This window comes from Cupressus sempervirens, chromosome 11 (genome assembly GCF_028749045.1).
Source record: "Cupressus sempervirens isolate cs-2001-9-10 chromosome 11, ASM2874904v1, whole genome shotgun sequence".
Lineage (NCBI taxonomy): Eukaryota > Viridiplantae > Streptophyta > Pinopsida > Cupressales > Cupressaceae > Cupressus > Cupressus sempervirens.
In genome coordinates, this window is record NC_143128.1 from 473,463,850 (window position 1) to 473,485,046 (window position 21,197).

Below are 21,197 nucleotides of genomic sequence, written 5' to 3' on the forward strand. Positions count from 1 at the left end.
TCCTTTAAACAATAAAGGTGGAATCTCTGGTAATTAATGATGATAATTGATGACTGTCAACTGCACTATTTATATGTTTTCCTAACAGCATGATTGTCAGCATGCATGATTTGCCCCTGTAGACCTGGGAGTTCTCATTCTATCAGCAGGCTTTGATTAGTTTCATATAAAATTAAACTGTTATAGGCCTGAAGAGCTATGGAATTTCAGAATACTCTCTCATATATATGAGGACAGTTTTGGTGAAATTAATTTCTGATTCTATAATATTTAGTTATTAGCTTTGATTCATCCCCACTCCAGATGGTATTGCTGCAGATGATGGTGTAATGTACTTTGGTTTCCAACATTTTCGCACAAATAGAGGCCTTAATTTTTTGCAAAATTTTTAGGCTCCATCAAAAGGAACATACTGCAAATCTATAGTCTCGTCTTCAACCAGCTGTCATATGTAATGACAATGAACATCCACATGCTTCGTTCATTCATGGAACACTAGATTCCGTGCTAACTTAATAACACCTTCGTTATCAACAAACAGAGTAGTCGGTCCTATTGGTGACATTTGCATATCCCCAAGCATCCAATGAAGTCAAACAGCTTCACATCCTGCCTTAACAATCCCTCTGTATTCAGCCTTTGTAGAAGAGAGAGAAACTGCCTACTTTTTGCTGGTCCATGTGACTGCACCGGGTCCCAAACTGAACACATATCCAGATGTTGACTTTTTATCATCAACAGTGCCTGCCCAATCTGAATCTGTGAACCCACTAAGTTTAGGATTAGAACTCCGAGAGTACAGAAGTCCATAATCTAAAGTGCTATTCACATAACGAAGCACACACTTTGCTGTCATCCAATGATCAGCCTTGGGAGCTGTCATAAAGCATGAAATATAGCTGACTACGAAGCTGATATCAAGCCTAGTAGCAGAGAGGTAGATGAGACTGCCTACTAGTTGCCTGTATGTAGTATCATCAACGGAAGGAGAATCAAACTTTGCTAGTAACTTGAGACCTTTCTCCATAGGTGTAGATGTAGATTTGCAATCCTGCATTCAGAATTTGTCTAACAAGGCCCCGACACATTTGGACTAAGAGATGAATATACCAGAAGACTGTTGCCAAACTTCAACACCTAGGCAATAATGCATGAGTCCAAGGTCAGTCATATCAAAAGATTGGCATAAGTTCTATTTGATTCCCTGAATCAAAGATGTCAAACTGTTAGTGATGATCAGATCATCCACATAGATAACCAGAAGGATGATGTCACTGTCAGTAGTCTTGATGTACAGATTTGAGTTTGAAGAACTCCTCTTGAAGCCTTGATCACTAAAGTACTTATCAATCTTGATGTGCCATGCCCGAGGGGCCTGCTTCAAGCCATAGAGAGCTTTTACCAATCTGAGAACCTGATGGTCTTTACCAACACCCTGGAAACCAAGAGGCTGTGTCATGTAGACCTCTTCATGGAGATTACCATTCTGGAAAGCACTCTTGACGTCCATTTGATGAACCTTCCAGCCAAACTGTGTTGCCATGGCTAGGACTAATCTGATGGTGCTCATCTTTGCAGTAGGAGCGAAGGTCTCATAATCAATGCCCTGACGCTGAGAAAAGCCCTTTGCCACTAAACGAGCTCTGTACTTGTCCAAAGTACCATCCGATTTGCATTTGATTTTGTAAACCCATTTGCAACCAATGGGTTTCTTCCCTGGTGGAAGATCAAAAAGGACCTAGGGGTTGTTCTTTAGCAGGCTCTAGTGTTCAAATTGCATGGCCTGTTCCCACTCTGGAATTCCTTTAGCCTTAGAATATGTTTGAGGTTCAAACACACTGTGAATGTTGGCCATGAGAGCAAAGCTAACAGAATCTATAGTTTTTAATTTTTTTCCGACCAGTTCTCCCATCAATGAGCTCATCATCACGAAGATCAACAAGTGTCAGCCCACCACTTAGGCCGGATAGGAGAATGACCAACAGTAGTACTAGGAGATGCTTGATCAGCAGGATCCTCATCAAAAGAAGCTGGATCAAACTTAGGCGAAGCATCTACAAAGCGAGGTGATCCTGCAGGAGAAGCCGGAGGAGTCTGTACAGGTATCACTGGAAGAACTAGAGCTGCAGGAGCTACTGGAGCCCTCCCATAAGGTGGACCTAATGGAAGTCGAGCTTCGAAATCATGAGCCTGCATAGGCCGGTCTGCTGGATCAGGAACAAGAGAAACAGGTATGAATGGTCCTCGTTGCTCATCAAAGACTACATCACGGCTGTATATGAGACAAGATGTCTCAACATCAATCAGGTGGTAGGCTTTGTGAAGACTGCTATATCTAGCAAGCATCAATTTCTGACTCAAAAGCAAGAGAGCCAAAACCCTTCAGGTGACTGATTCTGGGCTTGCGACCTGACCAGGCCTCTTCCGGAGTTTTACCTTTGACCGCCACTATGGGTGACCAGTTTAACAAATAAACTGCAGTGTTAACTGCTTCTACCCAAAACTGCTTTAGAAAATGTCTGTGTTCAAGCATGGAACGAGCCATCTCGGTGATTCTCCTATTCCGACATTCAACTACACTGTTCTATTGTGGCGTGTGGGGTGTGGTTAATTGGTGTTTGATGCCATGTGTATCCAAGAAGCTGGAGAAAACATTAGAACAAAATTCCCCCCCATTGTCTAATCTAAGAGTAATAATAGATTTCCCAGACTCTTTTTCAACTAAGAGTTTAAACTTCTAAAATACAGTAAATGCATCTAATTTCTTTTTAAGGAAATACACCCACATTTTTCTACTGAAATCATCTACAAACAATAGAAAATACCTATACCCAAGAACAGATGGAGTGGCCATAGGACCGCAGATATTGGCATGAACAAGCTGAAGTACCTGAGAAGCTCACCAAGAATCGCCACTAGTGAAAGGTGTGTGATGTTGCTTCCCAGCCTAACATGCATCACAAACTCCAAAGTGTTGAGTCTGAATCTCTAGCAAACTAAGAACAAGCTCATCCCAAGCAAGCTGTGAGAGGTAATGCACATTTAAGTGCCCATATCGCTGATGCCAAAGTGTGCTAACAGAAAATCGCCCAAGAGCCATAGCTAAGTCCTAAGAATCACTAGAATCAGTAAGTCTGAAAAGACCATGATCCTCAAGACCTACGGAAACAGTAGACTTAGTCACTCAATCAATGATGGTGTACCGATGTGAACTGAAGGTGACTGCCAAGTGTGAAGAATGTCGCAACAACTGACTAACTGAGAGTAGATTTAGTTCCATCCCTGAAACGTAGTACACATCAAGGAATATGAGATTCCTCCCAACAGACTGAATCTGAATGTTGCCTTTACCGACAACCGTGTACTCTTCTCTGCCACCAAAAGTAATAGAATCTGAATAAGGTTGGTAGTCAGTAAACCAATCTCTAAGGCGAATGAAATGTTGAGAGGCACCTGAATCAATGTACCAGGCCGACGACTTCACATGATCTCCAGGTCTTTTAGCCATAAAGGCGTAAAAGGAAGATTCCACCTGCTTAGTGTGCTTTGCACTGTTTGCTTTGGGTTGCGAACCAAATTGCTTAGATTGGGTAACTAAGTGTTTCCGACATTCAACCTTCATGTGACCAAACTTGTGGCAGTAGTTGCATTGAATGTTCTTTCTGGTACCATTGAATGCTAGAGCAGAAGACTTCTGCTAAGATGGTTGCTGAAACTTGCCCTTATCCTTCTTAAAGGATTTTGCAGTAAAGGCTTACTTAGTGGAGGTGGAACTGGAGCTACTACCGAACTATTGTTTCCACCGATCTTGCTGAAGCAGTAGGGTGCAGAGATCAGTGAACTTCAGATCAACACCAGTAGATGTGATGTTGAGAGTCGATAAAATGCTCATAGGATTTCAGTAAACTCCGAAGAGTGATTACCACAATATCATCTTCCTCCACCTTACAACCGATGGCAAGTAGCTGACCACAGATTTCCTGAATCCAATTCACGTGTGCTTGAAGCGTGGTGCGCTCATCCATGATAATAGAAAATAGTGTTTTTCAAAAAGAAGGCTCTGCTCTTGTTGGAAGTCTCATGAAGACCTTTGAGGTGTGTCCAAATTTCGACAGCTGTCTTGCCAGATGGAATCTGAGAAAGCTGATCATCAGCCACGGATAATTTGAGAAGCAATACTACCTCGATTATTCAGATCCCATGTATCTTTATCAGGACCCGGAGAAGTCGGACGCTTCGTAACACCCAAAACAAGTTGATAGATGTTTCGATATTCAAAAATTGCGATGATGCGCTGCTTCCAGGTTCCATAATTTCGACCATTGAATTTGGAGTTATGCTCAAGCAAAATATTTGTCAGAGACGCCATGGCACATTTTTCAATGAAAATCTGTCAAAATTTATGAAGGCACGTTCTTCGAGGCAAAAATACAAAAGACCCAAAAGAATCAGAGTGACCCAAAAGAGAGCTCGAAAAACCCAGAAGGAATCTACTATTGTTTTCTGGATCCGCTGACTCAAAAATTGAGGCACGAAAATCGAGGCACCCGAAAAACAGACAACCTAGTTGAGCTCTTGAAAAACCCATCAAGAATTTGCAATCGAAAAAAATTTCGACCCTAAAAGTTAGGGTTTCAAAAAAAATATCAGTCGACAGCCATGGAAAAACAAAAAAAAAATGGTGTTTTGCAGGTCAATAAATGCTCATTTTTCTTCAGAACTGAGGCACTTTTGTGCATGGACAGCAGAGAAATGGAAGATTGATGCTCGGAAGTCACAAGATCAAGAAAAATACGACACGTTTTTGTTCTTAAAAAAAATGACCTGCATGTTTGGTTTCCACGATTTGCAGAGTAGTGATCGAACTCGTTACTAAACCTTGCAAATCACGAGTTTAGACAGCAGAAAATCGCAAGTTCTCTCCAGACAATCGCGAGTATTTTCTTCGACAAATCGTGATAGCAGTAGACCCACATTTTTCAAAAAACGAATGCCAAAACTGAAACCCTAGCCGTGTGTATGAGCAGAAACCCTAGCCCGGTTGTTTGTTAAAAACCAAAAGTAATTTTGAAAAAACTTAAAAAATAATTTCAATAGAAATTATAATTTTTTTGAAAAAAATTTAAGTACATGCTCTGATACCATATTACAAGGTAATTGGTAAATACTTGCTTGCTACTAACAAAGACCGAGAGGTCAATTCATACAAAAGAATGAGACGATGTTTCCTTAGGAAATGATTGTAAAGAATAGAAACATTCTATTCTAGAGAAAGCAAAAAATGAAAGCAAACTAAAGCTTAAGATATTTACAAGATAACCATTAACTAATAATAGAAAACTTATCTAGTATTGTAATAATACTGCTTCCCGTGAGTTAACTGCATGCCAGATATTGCCAATATATAATTTCTGAAGTGGTTACAACGATACTTATGGGAGGACTCCATTGATATCTTTGACATTGAAATAGTTACTTTTTGACTACCGTTCAATCTCAACTGCAGATCATGCAACCGTTGATTTTAAATACTGACCAGCCCCTATTTCTCTATGATAAATAATCTAGTCCCAACTTGATACGGAGCCACTATCCATTAGCTAACTCCTGCCTAAACTGTACGGAATTCCAATATAAGGGGTTGGGGTGACGTCCAACTTCCTCAAGTAACTAAAGTGGTCTTGTCCTCAGAGTTCACCAGTCATATTTAAGTAACCAAGGTTTTCTAAATATTGAGTTCATAAAACCTCATGCTTTTTCCCAAGAAGATGCAATGAATTTATAACCTCGAAGTGAGGGAAATGCGTTCAACTATGCGATGTGGGATAAAACACTTGTTTCGTCTTCTAATCACTTAAGTTACTTTATAAAGTATAAATGACTTTAAGCCATAAAGTAACTTTATTAAAACACAAAAGAAATTAAAGTGAGAACTTTATAATTAGCTTTCGAGGTTTAATATTCCTTTGATTAAATCCCAAATAAAATCCTATGACTAGCAGGCATCCTTCTGACAATGTCGTTAATCTATCTGGATGTAAAGATAGATTAACAATGCGCCAGTATGTCTAGCACGGAAGAGGGGGCATGACAATCTCCCCTTCCCGAGATTGCTTGCCCTCAAGCAATCTCAAGGCTGGATGTTGTAAGATAGACTCACCCTCCCAAGTGGCATCTTCATACGATAAAGTTTCCCAATAAACTAGATACTCTATGACTGATCTATTCCGTAGCTTCCTCTCTCTGGTCTTAATCACCTCGGTCGGCACCAAAACAAGTTTGCCTTGTCAAGTGGGGGCAAACACTCTGAAGGCACTACCTGTTGACCAATTACCTTCTTGAGGCATGAAACGTGAAACACATTATGGATTCAAGTATCACCTGGTAAATCCAACTCATAAGCAACCTCTCCTACTCTCTCAATGACGCAATAAGGACCATAAAATTTGGGTTTAAGCTTCTTTGATCCACTCATCTTTAGGGAACTCTATCTATATGGCTAGAGACGAAGATAAACCATGTCCCCTGCCTCGAAACTCCGCTCAACCCGATGATGATCAGCATACAACTTCTATCGATTCAATGCCAGTTGAATATTCTCCCCGAGAGATCTGAGGATATCTTGTTGTTCCTGGACCAAGTCTTTGGCCAAAGGAGCCCTATTGTCCTATAAAGCCAAATCAACGAAAGAAAGGGGCTCATAACCATAAGAGCATAGAAAGGAGTCATTTGGATAGAAATATGATAGGTGGAGTTGTAGCAATACTCCCCCAAGTACAGTAATTTAACCCAAGCTCTCTATTGACCTGCCACAGTTCCTCAGATACCCTTCCACCCATTTATTTACTACTTCGGTCTGGCCATTAGTCTGCGGGTGATAACTAGTACTGGGTGTCAACTCAGTACCTGCCAATCTGAAAACCTCTTGCCAAAAAGTGTTGAGGAACTTGCTATCTCTATCACTCACAATAGTGCTAGGCAACCCATGAAGATGGAAAACCTCTCGAAAGAACAATTCTGCTACCTGAGAGGCTGACTAGTCCATCGCAATAGCGAAGAAATGCGAGAACTTAGTCAATTTGTCAATCACCACAAAAATGCAATCTCTACCTTGGATTCTCAGCAACCCTGTAATAAAGTCCATAGAGATACCCTCCCAACTCTGAGTTGGAATAGAGAGGGGCTGAAGTAAACTAGCTAGAAACCCCTGTTCTGACTTGTTTTGCTGACAAATCTGGCACTCTCTAACATGTTGCAGTACATCGTCTTTAAGCCCCTTCCAAGAGAACCTCTCTCTAATCAACTTGTAGGTTTTGAAAAAACCTGGATGTCCTGCCAACAGTGCATCATGTAGGATGTGCATAATATTCATCTTAAGTTTAGATTCTAGCACTAGGTAGATCCTATTCTTATAAAAGATGATATCATTGATAACCTTGTACCGATCATCCCGAAGTAGACCATCCATAATCTGATAGGCATGATTATTATTAGAGTACTCAACTAATAGTTGAGATCTCCAATCTGCTGAAATCTCATAAATGGCACAACATTCTATTACTGGAGGTATTCTGGAGAGTGCATCAGCAACTATATTATTTTTACCTTTGACATATTCAATGTCAAAATCGTATGCATGAACCTTGCTGCCCCATTTTTGTTGCCTTTCATTCAACTTCTTTTGTTTTAGAACATAACACAACCTATTATGATCAGTCTTCATTTTGAATTTACTCCCCACCAAGTATTGTCTAAACTTGGCCAAAGCATGCATTATGGCCAGCATCTCCTTATCATATGTAGAGTATAACCATTTTCTGTCTTTAAGTTTCCTGCTCTCATATGCTATAGGATGTCGAACCTGCATCAAAACTGCACCAATTATGTCCCTTAAAGCATCACACTCCAAAACAAAGGGCCGAGAGAAATCCGGAAGTGCCAAAACTGGGCATGTGCTCATAACCTGTTTGAGTCTATTAAAGACTACCTCTAAATCCTCTATCCATCTAAATGCCCCTTTCCATGTCAAATTGATAAGGGGAGTTGCTACCTAGGAAAAGTCTTTAGCGAATATCCTGTAGTAAGAACAAAGGCCAAGCAAGCCCCTCAAATCGGATACATCTCTCGGAGGTGGCCACTCCTAATGTACCTTAACTCCGTCTGCACCAATCACGTGCCCCAATTAAAGAATCTCAGTTAGCCCGAATTTGCATTTAGACTCTTTTGCAAACAAAGAGTGTTCTTCCACAATGCTAAGAATCTCATCAAGGTGCTGCAAATGTTCCTCCCAAGTCCTGCTAAAAATCAAGATGTTATCAAAGAAGACCAACACACTCTTACGTAGTTGTTTCTTGAAGATATGGTTCATGCATGACTAAAAAGTGGCCGGTGCATTAGTGAGCCCAAATGGCATCACCAAGAACTCATAGTGTCCATAGTGGCATCTGAATGTTGTCTTATGCACATCCTCCTCTCGAACCCATATTTGATGGTACCCTAATCGAAGATCTATCTTCGAGAAATAAACAGCCCCATGAAGCTCATCTAGTAACTCATCAATGCGGGGAATCGGATACCTGTTCTTAATGGTCTCTTGTTAAGGGCGCGATAATCAATACACATACGAAGAGTGCCATCCTTCTTAGCCAAAACTACTAAAGAGGCAAAGGGACAGGAGTTGGGTCTGATATGTCCCATATCTAGTAGTTTCTTAATTGTCTTCTCTATCTCCTTGTAATGCTTGGGGTGACGATAAGGGGTGGTAATGGCGGGTTTGGCACCCTCCTCCAGCTCAATAATATGCTCGAACCGAACCCTCTATCTGGTGGAATACTCAAGGGTATAGCCTCAAAAACAGTCCTATGTTTATCAAGCACTAACTGCATCTCACAATGATATTGCTATCTTGTACTTGTGTTTCCTTAGAGGAAATAAATCACTGCATCACCGATTCGATGTCATCATGTCTCAAAATGGCTTCCATCCTGTGAGTTGAGATTATTCTGGGTCCACTATCAAGTATGGCCTTAAGGACTACCAATCGGTCACCCTGAAGGAATTCTAACTGCATCCTCTCATGATCAAAAGTGTACCTCGGAGAGTCTTTAACCATTTTCTTCCCAAGATGGCATCCAACCCATCTAAATCAACCACATAGAAATCAATCTCTAGGAGATAGTCATCAAAGTGTATCGAAAGATTGGTTACTTTCCCTATGCACCACAAAACTTCACCTCCTGCTACCTTAACTTCGAACTCGGGTATGCTATCCATCTGCAATCCTCTCTTGGATACCATCTGTGTGCTGATAAAATTATGGCACGCTCCTGTATCCAAAAGGCACACAAGGCGCTGCCCTCTAACTACACCTTTCACCCGAAACGAATGACATGTTGGATCACTAGAAAGAGTGGCTATAATAGGATGTTTGTTAGCTATTTTCTTTTTTTTATCCTTAAGGGGCTGCTCTGTTTTATCTTCCTCCTCACTGTCCTCAAAATCACTACCCTCCTACTGCTCTTCATCATCCTCTAAAAGGACCTCGACGTAATGTATCTACCTTACTAAGGCATTTGTGATCCACCGTCCAAGGTTCCCTACAAGTGAAACATAACTTCTTCCTCCTGAGTTTGTTTTGTGTCTCAAAGTCCATCCTCGGAGGTGTAGCCTTATGCTGGTTTTTGTTCTTTTGAAATCAAGTGGTCCCCTTATATGTTTTCTTAGGAGGCTGTAATATTGAAGAGGGTGACTCTAGATCGTGTGCGATCTTAATAGCATCATCCAGAGTGTTTGGTTTGAGAACCTTAACCAAACCTCTATATCTATTTTGTAAACCATCGGTGAACAACATTAACTTATGTCGTTCTGTCATGTCTAGAGCCATCACCGAGATCCGCTAAAACTCGTCAATGAAATCATCTAGAGATCCACCCTGTCGTAGCTATGTCAAATCCCTATAATAGGCATCTATATCCTTCCTGTCAAAGCGAGTAATCAGCTTAGAGTTGAAAGTCTCATATGATGTAATGAGACCATGATCCTAGGTAACCAACTCGTGGTGCCACTAATCATAAGCCGCTCCCTCTAAGTGCCACTTCCATAACATTGTTCGGTACTAAATTTGGTGTTGTCAGTGGTGCTACTTCTTCCTCTACATTAAAAATTGGCATTAAAGGTCTGTCAATGTTTCGTGTGGGAACCCTAACAGCCCGGAGTGATCCCGCTACACTACTACCACCACTGTGATGGCCACGTATCTCCTTATGAGCTTCAAACATTTTTTTTAAAACATAGCTTCAATAGTTTTCTCAGCACAACCTTTGCCAAAATACTCAAATGGTGGCAACCAGATACGTTGAAACACTTCTAATTATTCTCAGTAACGTGGGAGAAAGGAAAAATAACTAACAGAGGTGTTCATGTAATTTCCTTAATTCTAGAATTTATTGTTTGTGCCTGTTGGAACGAAATACTTAACCTGACAACATTGTTAAGTCTTTACGCCAAACCCAAATATACATTACACCAACTTCTGCTCACTTGTAATGGTTTCTCTACTTCTTTATTCTAGCACCCACATATACCAAAAATGGCGAGGTGTGAATGTCATGTACTTGGAAGCACACCCAGTGTAATAAAGCAACTTTATTTTCTTGACTCAAGATGTTGGTTAAGCTTCTTAATTTGATTCGATCAGTGCAACATAAAAAGGAATTGCGTAATAACTCCAACCGGTTATAACTTCGTGAAACACCAAATCCTTCTCAAATTCTATTGTTTGATATTTTGTCAAACACTTTGCAAGCAAGCTCTGATACCACTGTAATATCCATTTTCAATTCAAACCTCAACTTCTTCATTTTTTATCAAGGAAAATTGTCAAACACTTCCAATACGATCTTTGTGTTTGTTGTTTCTGAGTTTTAGATTGATTATGCTTGCTTGAAATGATATCAAAGGGAATCTAAAAGCCTATAATTAATTACTACTATATCTAAGAAAAGAACTAAATGCATATGCAATTCTCTTTTGGCTTTTCAAATGCATATAGATGAATTCTAAATGAAAAATGTGCACTTACAGCCAGTTGGTATTTTGTCAAACATTTGGCATGCATACTATTATGTCAATCATGCAAGATATAAATATGCACATTACATCAAATATATAGACCTGCAACTTATCACTCCTTTAGTGAGATATTGTCTAATTCAATGCTTCATAATATTCCAAGGCTCTTGGCTTTGCAACCCCCAAAGTAGAAATGACATTATAAATCTGATATAAAATGTGCATCTACAACTACTTATGACAGCCACCTTTACAATGCCAAATGACCAATTTAAATGATGCAAATTAATTGTAGAACCTGATAAACAAATCGCACAATGAAAGAGATGAAATTGCAATCATAATCAAGCCAAGTACTGTAGCACGAGTACTGTTCACGTCACTATTCATGGCATTATTCACATCACTATTCATAGCAATGTAGTAGCCAGCAATAAATGTGTTCTCCAATTTAAGCACAAATAGAACACCAAAATGAAGCTCTCTTGAATGCCAAATTCAATGGATATTTCACCACCTCAAATGGTTGCAACACTGAAGAATTGACACTCTCCAATGGCTAACTGAAATCAGAAACCCTTAGTTCCTTCTCCTGAGATGACCCTTACTATAAGGGTTATCCAAACTCACTTTTGGAAATTCGTTAAACACTTAGCATGCAACCATAAATGCATGAAGATATAATGTTTGAAACAATTCACCAAGTAAACAGATGAAACAAGTGCAGTAGATACCAACAATATTTAGGAAAAATTGATTGTTATTAGCATTCAGAGATTGATTTGTACAAACTCTAATGGAAATAGCAATTTTTGCAATGTTTCAGTTAAAGGTAACAGCGTCTAAGCATCTACAGTCCTGAACCTAATTTTTAAAATCAAGAACCTGGAAATCTGCAGTCAAGTGTGTCACATGCATGAATCTTTAAATGGCACCTTTTCCTGATCCGTCTGCAACCCTGCTGGTGTAAATCGCTGAATGTGGTCAGGTCTGCTCCTGTCTTTTACAGCACTGCCGTACCTGTACGGCTCTGGCACAATTTTTAAAATAAATTCCTTAGCCCTCCAAACAGTCCCCAAATGATATATGATGAATCGCCTAATATCAATTAAATAGCCTCCAAAAATAACGAAGGTAATTCTGGACAATTTGTGATACGGAGACAATTTTGTGACCTGTGCCCTAGTACGGCTCTGACATGTACGGCCCTGTTCAACAAATAATTGGCTGTGTATTGGATGCTTTCCTTGGTAAAATCTGAGACGCCTTAGGGTATTGTATAACCCCTTCCCAAGCAAAAATTCAGACTCCTATGCTGTAAAGAGTTATGAGCAAAATATGAGTTCAGACCTGATCAAAATCCCATCTGAAAAAGCACAATTTTTTCTCCTAAACTTGGCCAGTTGATGCTGTAAGAAGAGGATGAACTCCGAACCCTTGCAAAGAACTAAAATCCTCAAAACCACCCTTTAGAAATGATCCTTCATGAAATGGCAGAATACCATCTCCAATGAGCAACCCTTCAGAAGATATCTCACTTCCTCAGTTATGCAGATCCAAGGGAGTTTTCGTTCCCAAAGACCTAATGGAAATTTGCAGACCGAAGACCACAAATTGCTCCAATATGATAAGTAGTAGAATCCACAAAATCGATTGTCCAAATGGGTGCCTCCTGTCCTCTATTTATTCACTTTTTTGAAAAGTCACTGGAAGCTTCCAAAAACGTCTTTTATAATATTTTATTATAATGCACTTTATTATCAAATAACTTTATAAAATTAAAAGTGCAATCTCAATTCAACATTAGAACATGTAGGCCCCATTTACTGGATGTAGGATTGATTATACTCTCCGAGAGCAAAATGCAATCATCTGGCAACGAGATGACTCTCTCTCCAAAATCATTTGCCTACGAGAGTCGATGATAGGCAAATCTACTGTAGGAATTGTGTCGCTAGAAAGGGGAGATGACATCTCCCAAGTCTATATCAAATGCAATTGACAATAATCAGATGCCTAACAATGAAGCTCCCACCTCTATTTATTCTTTTCCTTTACCCTTCTAAAAGGAAATGAAATATTATTTAATTGCACACTCTAGAAGCTTCCTCATTTCCAATACAATAATTAGTTGTGCTTCTAGAAAATGCACTCTCTAGAAGTTTCCCCCTTTCCAATACAATAATTAGTTGTGCTTCTAGAAAATTAAATTAATTAAATATAAAGTCAGCTTTAGATTTATTTATTTATTGACTTTAATTTAATTTATTTCTCCTTATTTCTCCACCTAGCCTTCGGAGAACGAAAAGCTAAGAACTCCATTGAGGGTCTAAAAGATGGGGGACATTACAAATTGCATGGCAGAACAATCTCCACCTTCGACCAATGTTAGAAGCCCGACACAGGAAATACCAATTTACCATCACTCCATTCACAAAGAATTATCAAAACATTAATAATAGACTATTGAGGATGACTGCCAAAAAACAAAAGTATCCTTCATAAACCGATAGAATCCAAGCGAGGTGAAAGCTTTGCATAAAAACCTCCTTAAAAGCTTCACGTATTGCAGAGTACTATTTTGGTAATATTTAGAACAGCGTGTAGGTCATTAAAGAATAATGTTTTGGAACCCACCACAAAATAATCGGCAATGTGAATATATGACTTCCTTGACCTTGGCTTCTACTCACAAATCGTGCCCCACAATGTACTAAGGCTTAACATTGCTCCATTTTATGCTAGAATATTCAAAGTTCATAACATACTTCCAAACTATCCAAAATTTCTCCAGTCGGAATAATGTTTGCAAGGGAAAAGACTTCAAAGCTAAAAAAACAAGTTTTGCTCGTCAAACACAAATAAGGCTATGAGAAATGTAAAACTATAATGTCCCCATTTTTGTCGGCATCGGAATTGAGAGATTAGCCTATTATTGACATCGTTGTAGGCTAATTATTGTGAATAGAGGGTCTTTTATGGTAGTGGCTTGGCTCAGTAAGCTACTGGTTGGTCTTCGTTTGGCTCAGATTGGACTTCGTTTGGGCTTAGTTTTGTGTACTTACTATTTGTGGTAAGTCAGGTGTTGATTGAGATAGACCCTTTCTATTTTTGGAAAGTGCATTTAGTCACATGGAAGTAATAGGTACGACTCCTATTTCAGATGACATAATTAAATGATGAGTATTTTGGGAGTTATTATATTTTTAGTGGCCAAATTATTATTAAATAATTAAGTGGCTTATTATAAAGTTATAATTTCACTTAAGTTGAAGGTTGAGTTATCATTGGAAAGAGTCATTTATTAATTAGTTAAGTCAAGTGAAAGAATCTAATGGAAGCTTTTAATTAATGTTGTGTGGCGAAGCTTCTTGAGTAAGTTATGTTTTAGCAACAAACAGGCATATGGAGGTTATAAATACAAGCCAATTTGTTGAGAAAATTACGCTTAAATATTTATTTACTTTTGTTGCCTTTGTGGCTTTTTATGAGTTCTGATTTTCATGACCTTGCTTAAATATAAGGATCTAAATTCTGGGTTGTTTCATAGGATCTATAGCTTAAGTACTGTAGACTCAAAAACTAAGATTTAATTATCGGATTGCTTTGCAAATAGTTGCTGAGGTAAAACTATTTGCTATTCTCCTACTGTTTTACTGTGGCTAAGGAGAAGATTAATTGTTGGAGCTGATTATTCTCCAATCTACTGCTGAGGTATAGTAGACTAAGCTGAGTTTAGAATTTGATTGGCCTCCCTTCTGTATTTGTTGTTGCTAGGAGGACATTATTAGTGCTGTGAGTTAATAGCAATTTAACTCGCAATTAAGGAGTGTCCATTCTGAGTTTTAAATACTTGAATATTTGGTCTTTGAGAGTTAGCTTTGTTTGCATGATTGGGTGTTTATATATTTAATGTGGAGCCTGTTCATATCTACATATTTGGGAGTCTATGGTCACAGAGTTTGGCAGGAAGGAATTACTATTACAGCATACCCTTGCCTTGGCATTGACATTTTGAGAGGAGAATGGGGAGGAGTTTATGATACTGGTGTTGGTATTTGTCCACATTATTTCTAGGCATTTGAACCAGTTTGTAGACACTGCTAGCATGAGATTTTGGCACCCAATATACTGGTCGGAATTATCAGTGGTCTACAAATTCTGTACCCAATGAATGCATAGTTCCTCTACCATTGGATGTTAGATTCTTCAGAATTCTGAGTGTTTACATGACTGCTGTTGAAGGCAGCACATTCACTGTTTGGCATTATTTTGGGACTGCTGAAGCAATACATTTCACACCTGCAAATTGGTGGAGAAGCTCAAGGCTAATGGTGACAATCATTTCCAGGTTCACAAATAGTTGTATGGTGTTTAGTAATTGCAATCTATGTTAACACAATAATGGAAGAGGACTTGTTCATTCAGCTGTTTATCATCTTTCTAATGTCGCTATGAATGTGAAGTTTAAAATTAAATAAGTAGGGAATTGGCATTACATCTGGTTATATGAATTTAACCCATTAGAAGATTTGAAGATTCTTAAAAGTTCCTAGTTATATTCTAAACAAAAACTAAGATGATTGTTTCAGCCATACTAGGGAATGATTGCCAAGTGTTTGACGAAATGCTAGATTGTTGATTAATGAAAGAAATTGATGTTTGTTTAGGCTATAACCAAACAGTATTATTACAAAAACCTTTGTGCTGTTACTTTGAAACTCACGGGCAACCAAACTTGTTCTGATAAGCCTTTCTGAAAATCTACTTTTGCTAAAACTCTGGTATGCAAATCTGACACTTCAAGATGGCAGCATACACGGCTCTGTTATAATTTCATAGGCTGACAGGAAGACTAGCTCTAATACCACTGAAATATCCCAAACTAGATATTTACTCGACCTCTCTTTCAACGGTATATTCAGGACTGAACATGTACAGATGGATTACAAAATACAATTAAAACCAGCAAAACTCCAACAGATATTAAAACAGTTCTTTCTCAAATGATAATCAGGATTCAATCATATGAACATGTGTTATGAACAAGTAATATGAAAACCAACAAACTCTTATAACTCCTTAAAATGTGTTATTGCATTATACAACAGCAATACAATCAGCACTAAGAAATCCAATCTTAAATAAAGTTTAACATTCAGATTGGAATACAAAGATAAAAATCTATAAGCGCATATGAAACACCTAAATTGATATCTCCACAGACAATGGGTTTGTGTCCACTGTCTGCCAATACAAGGGGCTATGTCCTCACATTGGCTGAAGCTGAAACTTTCTGAATACTCTCCCAAAAGAGAACTGAAATTTGAATAATAAATCCACGCATGCCCAAATGAAAGAGTCTCTTCTCTTTTTATCCCCACATTTGTGACTCTTCGACTTCCATCCTGGCTTTTCATCTTATCTCCCTTGTCCTTTTTGCCCCATTTATAATATTAAATTGACCTTTTATATTTCGAATCCACGCTCTCCAAGTCAATTTTAATATTATACATAATATGCGTTTATTATTTCCAATGTCCCAAAAAGGGGACATTACAGTTCACAATTTTCAATTCAAGTCCAAAAATGGATAATAAAATCTTAGCTAACTTTTCATATCTATGTAATTGCATAAAGTATAATGCTGAAAGCATGCAAGTGAATGAAAAAACTAGTTGCAATCAAGGATTAGACAACACCGCATCAAGAGAAGTAGAAACTGGTCTGTAATGTGCAAGTCAAGGTCACTAGACCTAGTGTAATTCTCAATCATTCTCTACTAAGAATGACCCTCCCTACCTGGGCTAAGGCATGTGTACACCACTTTGGTCCTGCCACCTAAGCATCCTGGTGTTAGAGTGTCGACTAGTCAGTCAGCAAGGCTGTGAACACCTTCCATCAACCTATCTTCTAGCTACTTGCACTCTGACCTTTAGTGATCACAGCAGCAATCTTGCCACTAAACCTATCTTGGCCAGGGATTTCCAATGGACACGGTGTGCCCAATCACCCACTACTCAACTCGCCAATTTAGTTTTCTTAATTCTGATTCATCTTTATCATTTTGCAAATTTATCCATTTTTTCAATTCATATTAACCACACCATCATCTCGGCTCTTCCTCGCTATTCTAGATGATCTTTGGTGTGATTTTCCAACTTACATTGTAAAATATTCAGTTTTGCAAAAATAAATATTCATCCTATCTCATTCAATATTACAATTTCAGCTCCCATGAAACAGTGTTAGGCCCGAGGTTCACTGTCAAACCCAGAGCTCTAATACCATATGTAACAACCCCTTTTCTCGGGCCTTAGCTAACAACTAGCATATCTTCGATACTCGAATAATACTTCATATTCATCAAAAAGGCAAGTATGTTACATCCCAAATTTTGACCTAATTTTAAATCTATTCATAGCCGTTAGACTGAACGGATTTTTCTTTCATAATCATGTGAAGTAGGTAGTTATTTATATTCGTTGTATTAACTATTTAATGAAGATGGCCGTGATTCATTATTTGTCATGTGATGTTTAGCAGTTGTTTGATTTTGAAATTATGGTTAATAATTAAATTCTTTTAAATGTTAATATGAAAATTATTATGAAACTTGTTATTGTCATGGATGTATTGCACGGGTAATCGTAGGAGAAGATGAAGGGGGGAAACATTGCTAAATGGGATACTAGCTTAGTCCAATCATCAGGTTGACAGGGATGACCTTAAATTGCCTTGGTAAGGACCTAGCAACATGAACTTCAGGATACAATTAAAGGACCTGCATGAGCTATTAAGTAAACATTTTAAAACATAAAATAATTTAATTAAAATATAATACGTACCTCAAAGGATTTTGATTGATCTTTCCACCACATAATTATTATAAATACCTATGTACGTACACATAAATATAAGAATAAAGTGACACCATAATATTATTAATTCTTTTATAATAGTATGATGTCACCTCATAATCATAACTACGTGCATGTAGATAGATATAAACCATAATTATTTTCGATTTATAACTTTTAAATCTTTCAATCTTTATTTCATTCTTTTTGCTAGAAAGCCAAATGACACTTGGCATATTTTATTGGCGTCCAGGAGCCAAGACTCTTCTTCTTATGTTACGGCTTTTGGAAACCAAAGAGCCTTTAAACTTTTAATATATCTTGAGGTCGAGAGAGACGGAGGACATACAAATCATGTTTCTGAATTCCTTTCTCATTCTCGACTTCCTTTCTCATTTTAGACTTCCATCTACCACCCGATACCTTTGCAAATACCATTTGAAATCTCTGCAGCTAGAGCATTGCCAATCTCTTTCTGCCTTGTATTAATCTTCTTTGCTGAAGACATGATATAGTTTACACTAGATTTTCTGCCTGAAGATCATTTCAAGCAAGAGTTGAATCATAGCATCTAGCTAGACTCCTATCTTTCCAGATTATATCAAGTTATGTCGTCAATCATGTTCCAAGCACTGCTATATTTTTTTTCTTTATCAATTGTTATTGAACTCCGATTACCATAAGCAATAAACTATAGTTATACTCATGTATCATCGGTGGGAACCTCTTTGAGAAAGAGTTATTTTTGATGTTATGAAATCATGATTTAAATATGCCACTGGAAATCAAAATCAAATGATATTTCTGCAAGTCTTAAAGAACATATTCTTTCAAATCACATATTGTGATAAGCTGTAACCATATATTATTCATGAATCAGTTGAGAATCAACAGACAGAGCCGATTGCTCTGAAATTCTGAGCACCTAGGACTCACGGGGTGTAAAGCCTTGGAAAAGGTGAAGAGGTGAGATGGAATCTACATTGACATGGAAATAAAGTTAGATATGATACAATAAATCTAAATAATTTTATTTAATAGCTCATGCTTGTCCATATTGTTGTTCCCCTATTGTCAAGTCGAGCAGTGGTGATCACGTCATTGAACCCATCAGAAAACCATAGCCAAGGTTGTTTAAAGGCATGTTTTCCATCTATGATCACTTGATGTCAATGGCATCAGTTATTCAGACACGTTCGTCCATAACTGTGCGGACATTCTAAACACCGGAATGCTCAGGTGGCTGGACTCAAAGTATCTGAAGCCCAATCCCGGGGTAGGGAGGGCCTTTCTAATTCAATAGATTGTGTAGGGATAAGTATGATCCGAGGTTGGGAGGTTAAGCCTAAGTCAATGCTTCTCCTCTTACCGAAAGTCAAGGCTTGCACAACCAACTAAAGACTCACCAGATATTACTTGTATGTTCTTCTTCTTTTTATGTTAAGAATTTACTTTACTTGTATGTAGGGAAACATAGTTAATCGTTATTATAGTTACTTATGTTGATCATTGTTACGGTTATTTTCAGTTGCTCATTATTCCAGTCATTACAGCTGATTATTGATACTGTTATTTCAGTTAATTGTTAATATAGTTATTTCAGTAGATCATTGTTACAGTTATTTCAGTTAATCGTTATTGTAGTTATTTTTGTTGATCATTATTACAGTTATTTTCAATTAATCATTATTCCAATTGTTACAATTAATCATTGATATAGTTATTTCAGTTAATCATTATTTTAATTATTTCAATTAACTGTTGGTAGTTAAAAGTAGGTAATGTCCCATGAAAAGGAATTCAATTATTTGTTCAATAATTTGTTAGGGAAAACTCTTTAACAATCGTCTTATTTTGTTATGAAAAACCTTTTGTTACATAGGGTATCAGAGCGCTGGGTTCGACATTGAACCTAGGGCACACTACTTCTTAGTAAACCTGAAAGTTTTTAGAATGTACAGGATGCAAGTACGTAAAACACCTTGCAAGAAGGCACGACATCCCATCTTTTTGTACTTAATTAAAAACATGCCAAACTTCGACTACACTTGTTGCTTCATGCTCTAAGACAATGAAACTTTGAAACAGGCTTTGCAATGAATGAAGAAGGAAAGAGTCAGGTGGACTCCTGCTAGTAAAGCAACAAATAGAAACAAACTAATTCAAAACTGGAGCATCGCTAACATTTTAACCATTGCTAACTAAAAACATGTTCCGCTGAAAATAAAACGACGACTATTTCTATATCAACTAATATATGCATTTAATTTATGCTACTACAAAACTAAATTATTTATGTATTCTTCTATGAATTTAAAGGGTAAAAGTGCAAAAAGAAACATACAGATATAATGAAGGAATTCTTTTATCATGTTATTCGAGCCTCGACATTGGTGAGAGGAGAAGCATTGACATAAGCTTAACCTCCCAACCTCGAACCATACTTATCCCCACACATCGTAACTTAATAGAACGGCCCTCCCTACCTCGGGATCAAGCTTGGGATGTTCTTAAGTCCAGCCATCCGAGCTACCCGGTGGTTTGAGTGTCCCATCAGTTATACCTATATAACTGAAGCTTATGGACAAACAAAAAGATCTCATGATTGGCACATATGCCTATAACTACCTTGGCCAAGGATTTCAATTTGGGTTTGTAAACCTGATCTCCACCACTCAACTTGACAACAGATCTCATTATTAGGACATGCATGAGCTATTATGCGTTTTCATTACATAGTTATCTGATTTCATTCTTGGTTCTTGCAGCTTATCTTCACCATTCATGGCTTCTTTGCCAGTGAATCCTAGGTGCTTGAGAGATTATATCCATTCTATTTTATTTACACCTCTTCACCTTTCATGGCTTCTTTGCCGGTGAATTCTTCGGTGTTTGAGCATTATGATATTATTTACACCTCTACAAATTGTTTGGAAAAATGGTGATAAGACAGGCATGAATATTGATTCATGAAATTCATTAAAGTTTTCCATCTTTCAAATCCATAACTGAAAACAATCTCAAGGTTACTTGATAGAAAAATCAGAAGGCAAGATATCAATCCCTATGAAGTTCCGACTAAGGGTGGAAGTTTACATTTTTATATTACACATTCTACTCAGACCAATGTTTAAATCATTTAGCAGCAACAATATCAAATAATGGTAGACGTACCAAACAGAGCACTATCTTCTTGGTATAATATCCAAAAAAGAAAGAAAAATATTCAACTAAAATCGGGTTGGACTTAGCAAGAATCACATGAAT

General features: G+C 37.8%; 1 protein-coding gene across 6 annotated transcripts in view; it reads right to left on the reverse strand.

The window, feature by feature from the left end:
• Positions 1-21,197, reverse strand: part of LOC149530430 (DNA-directed RNA polymerase V subunit 7-like) — a 132,665-nt gene that overhangs the window by 15,995 nt on the left and 95,473 nt on the right. The gene's annotated exons all lie outside the window — the stretch shown is intronic.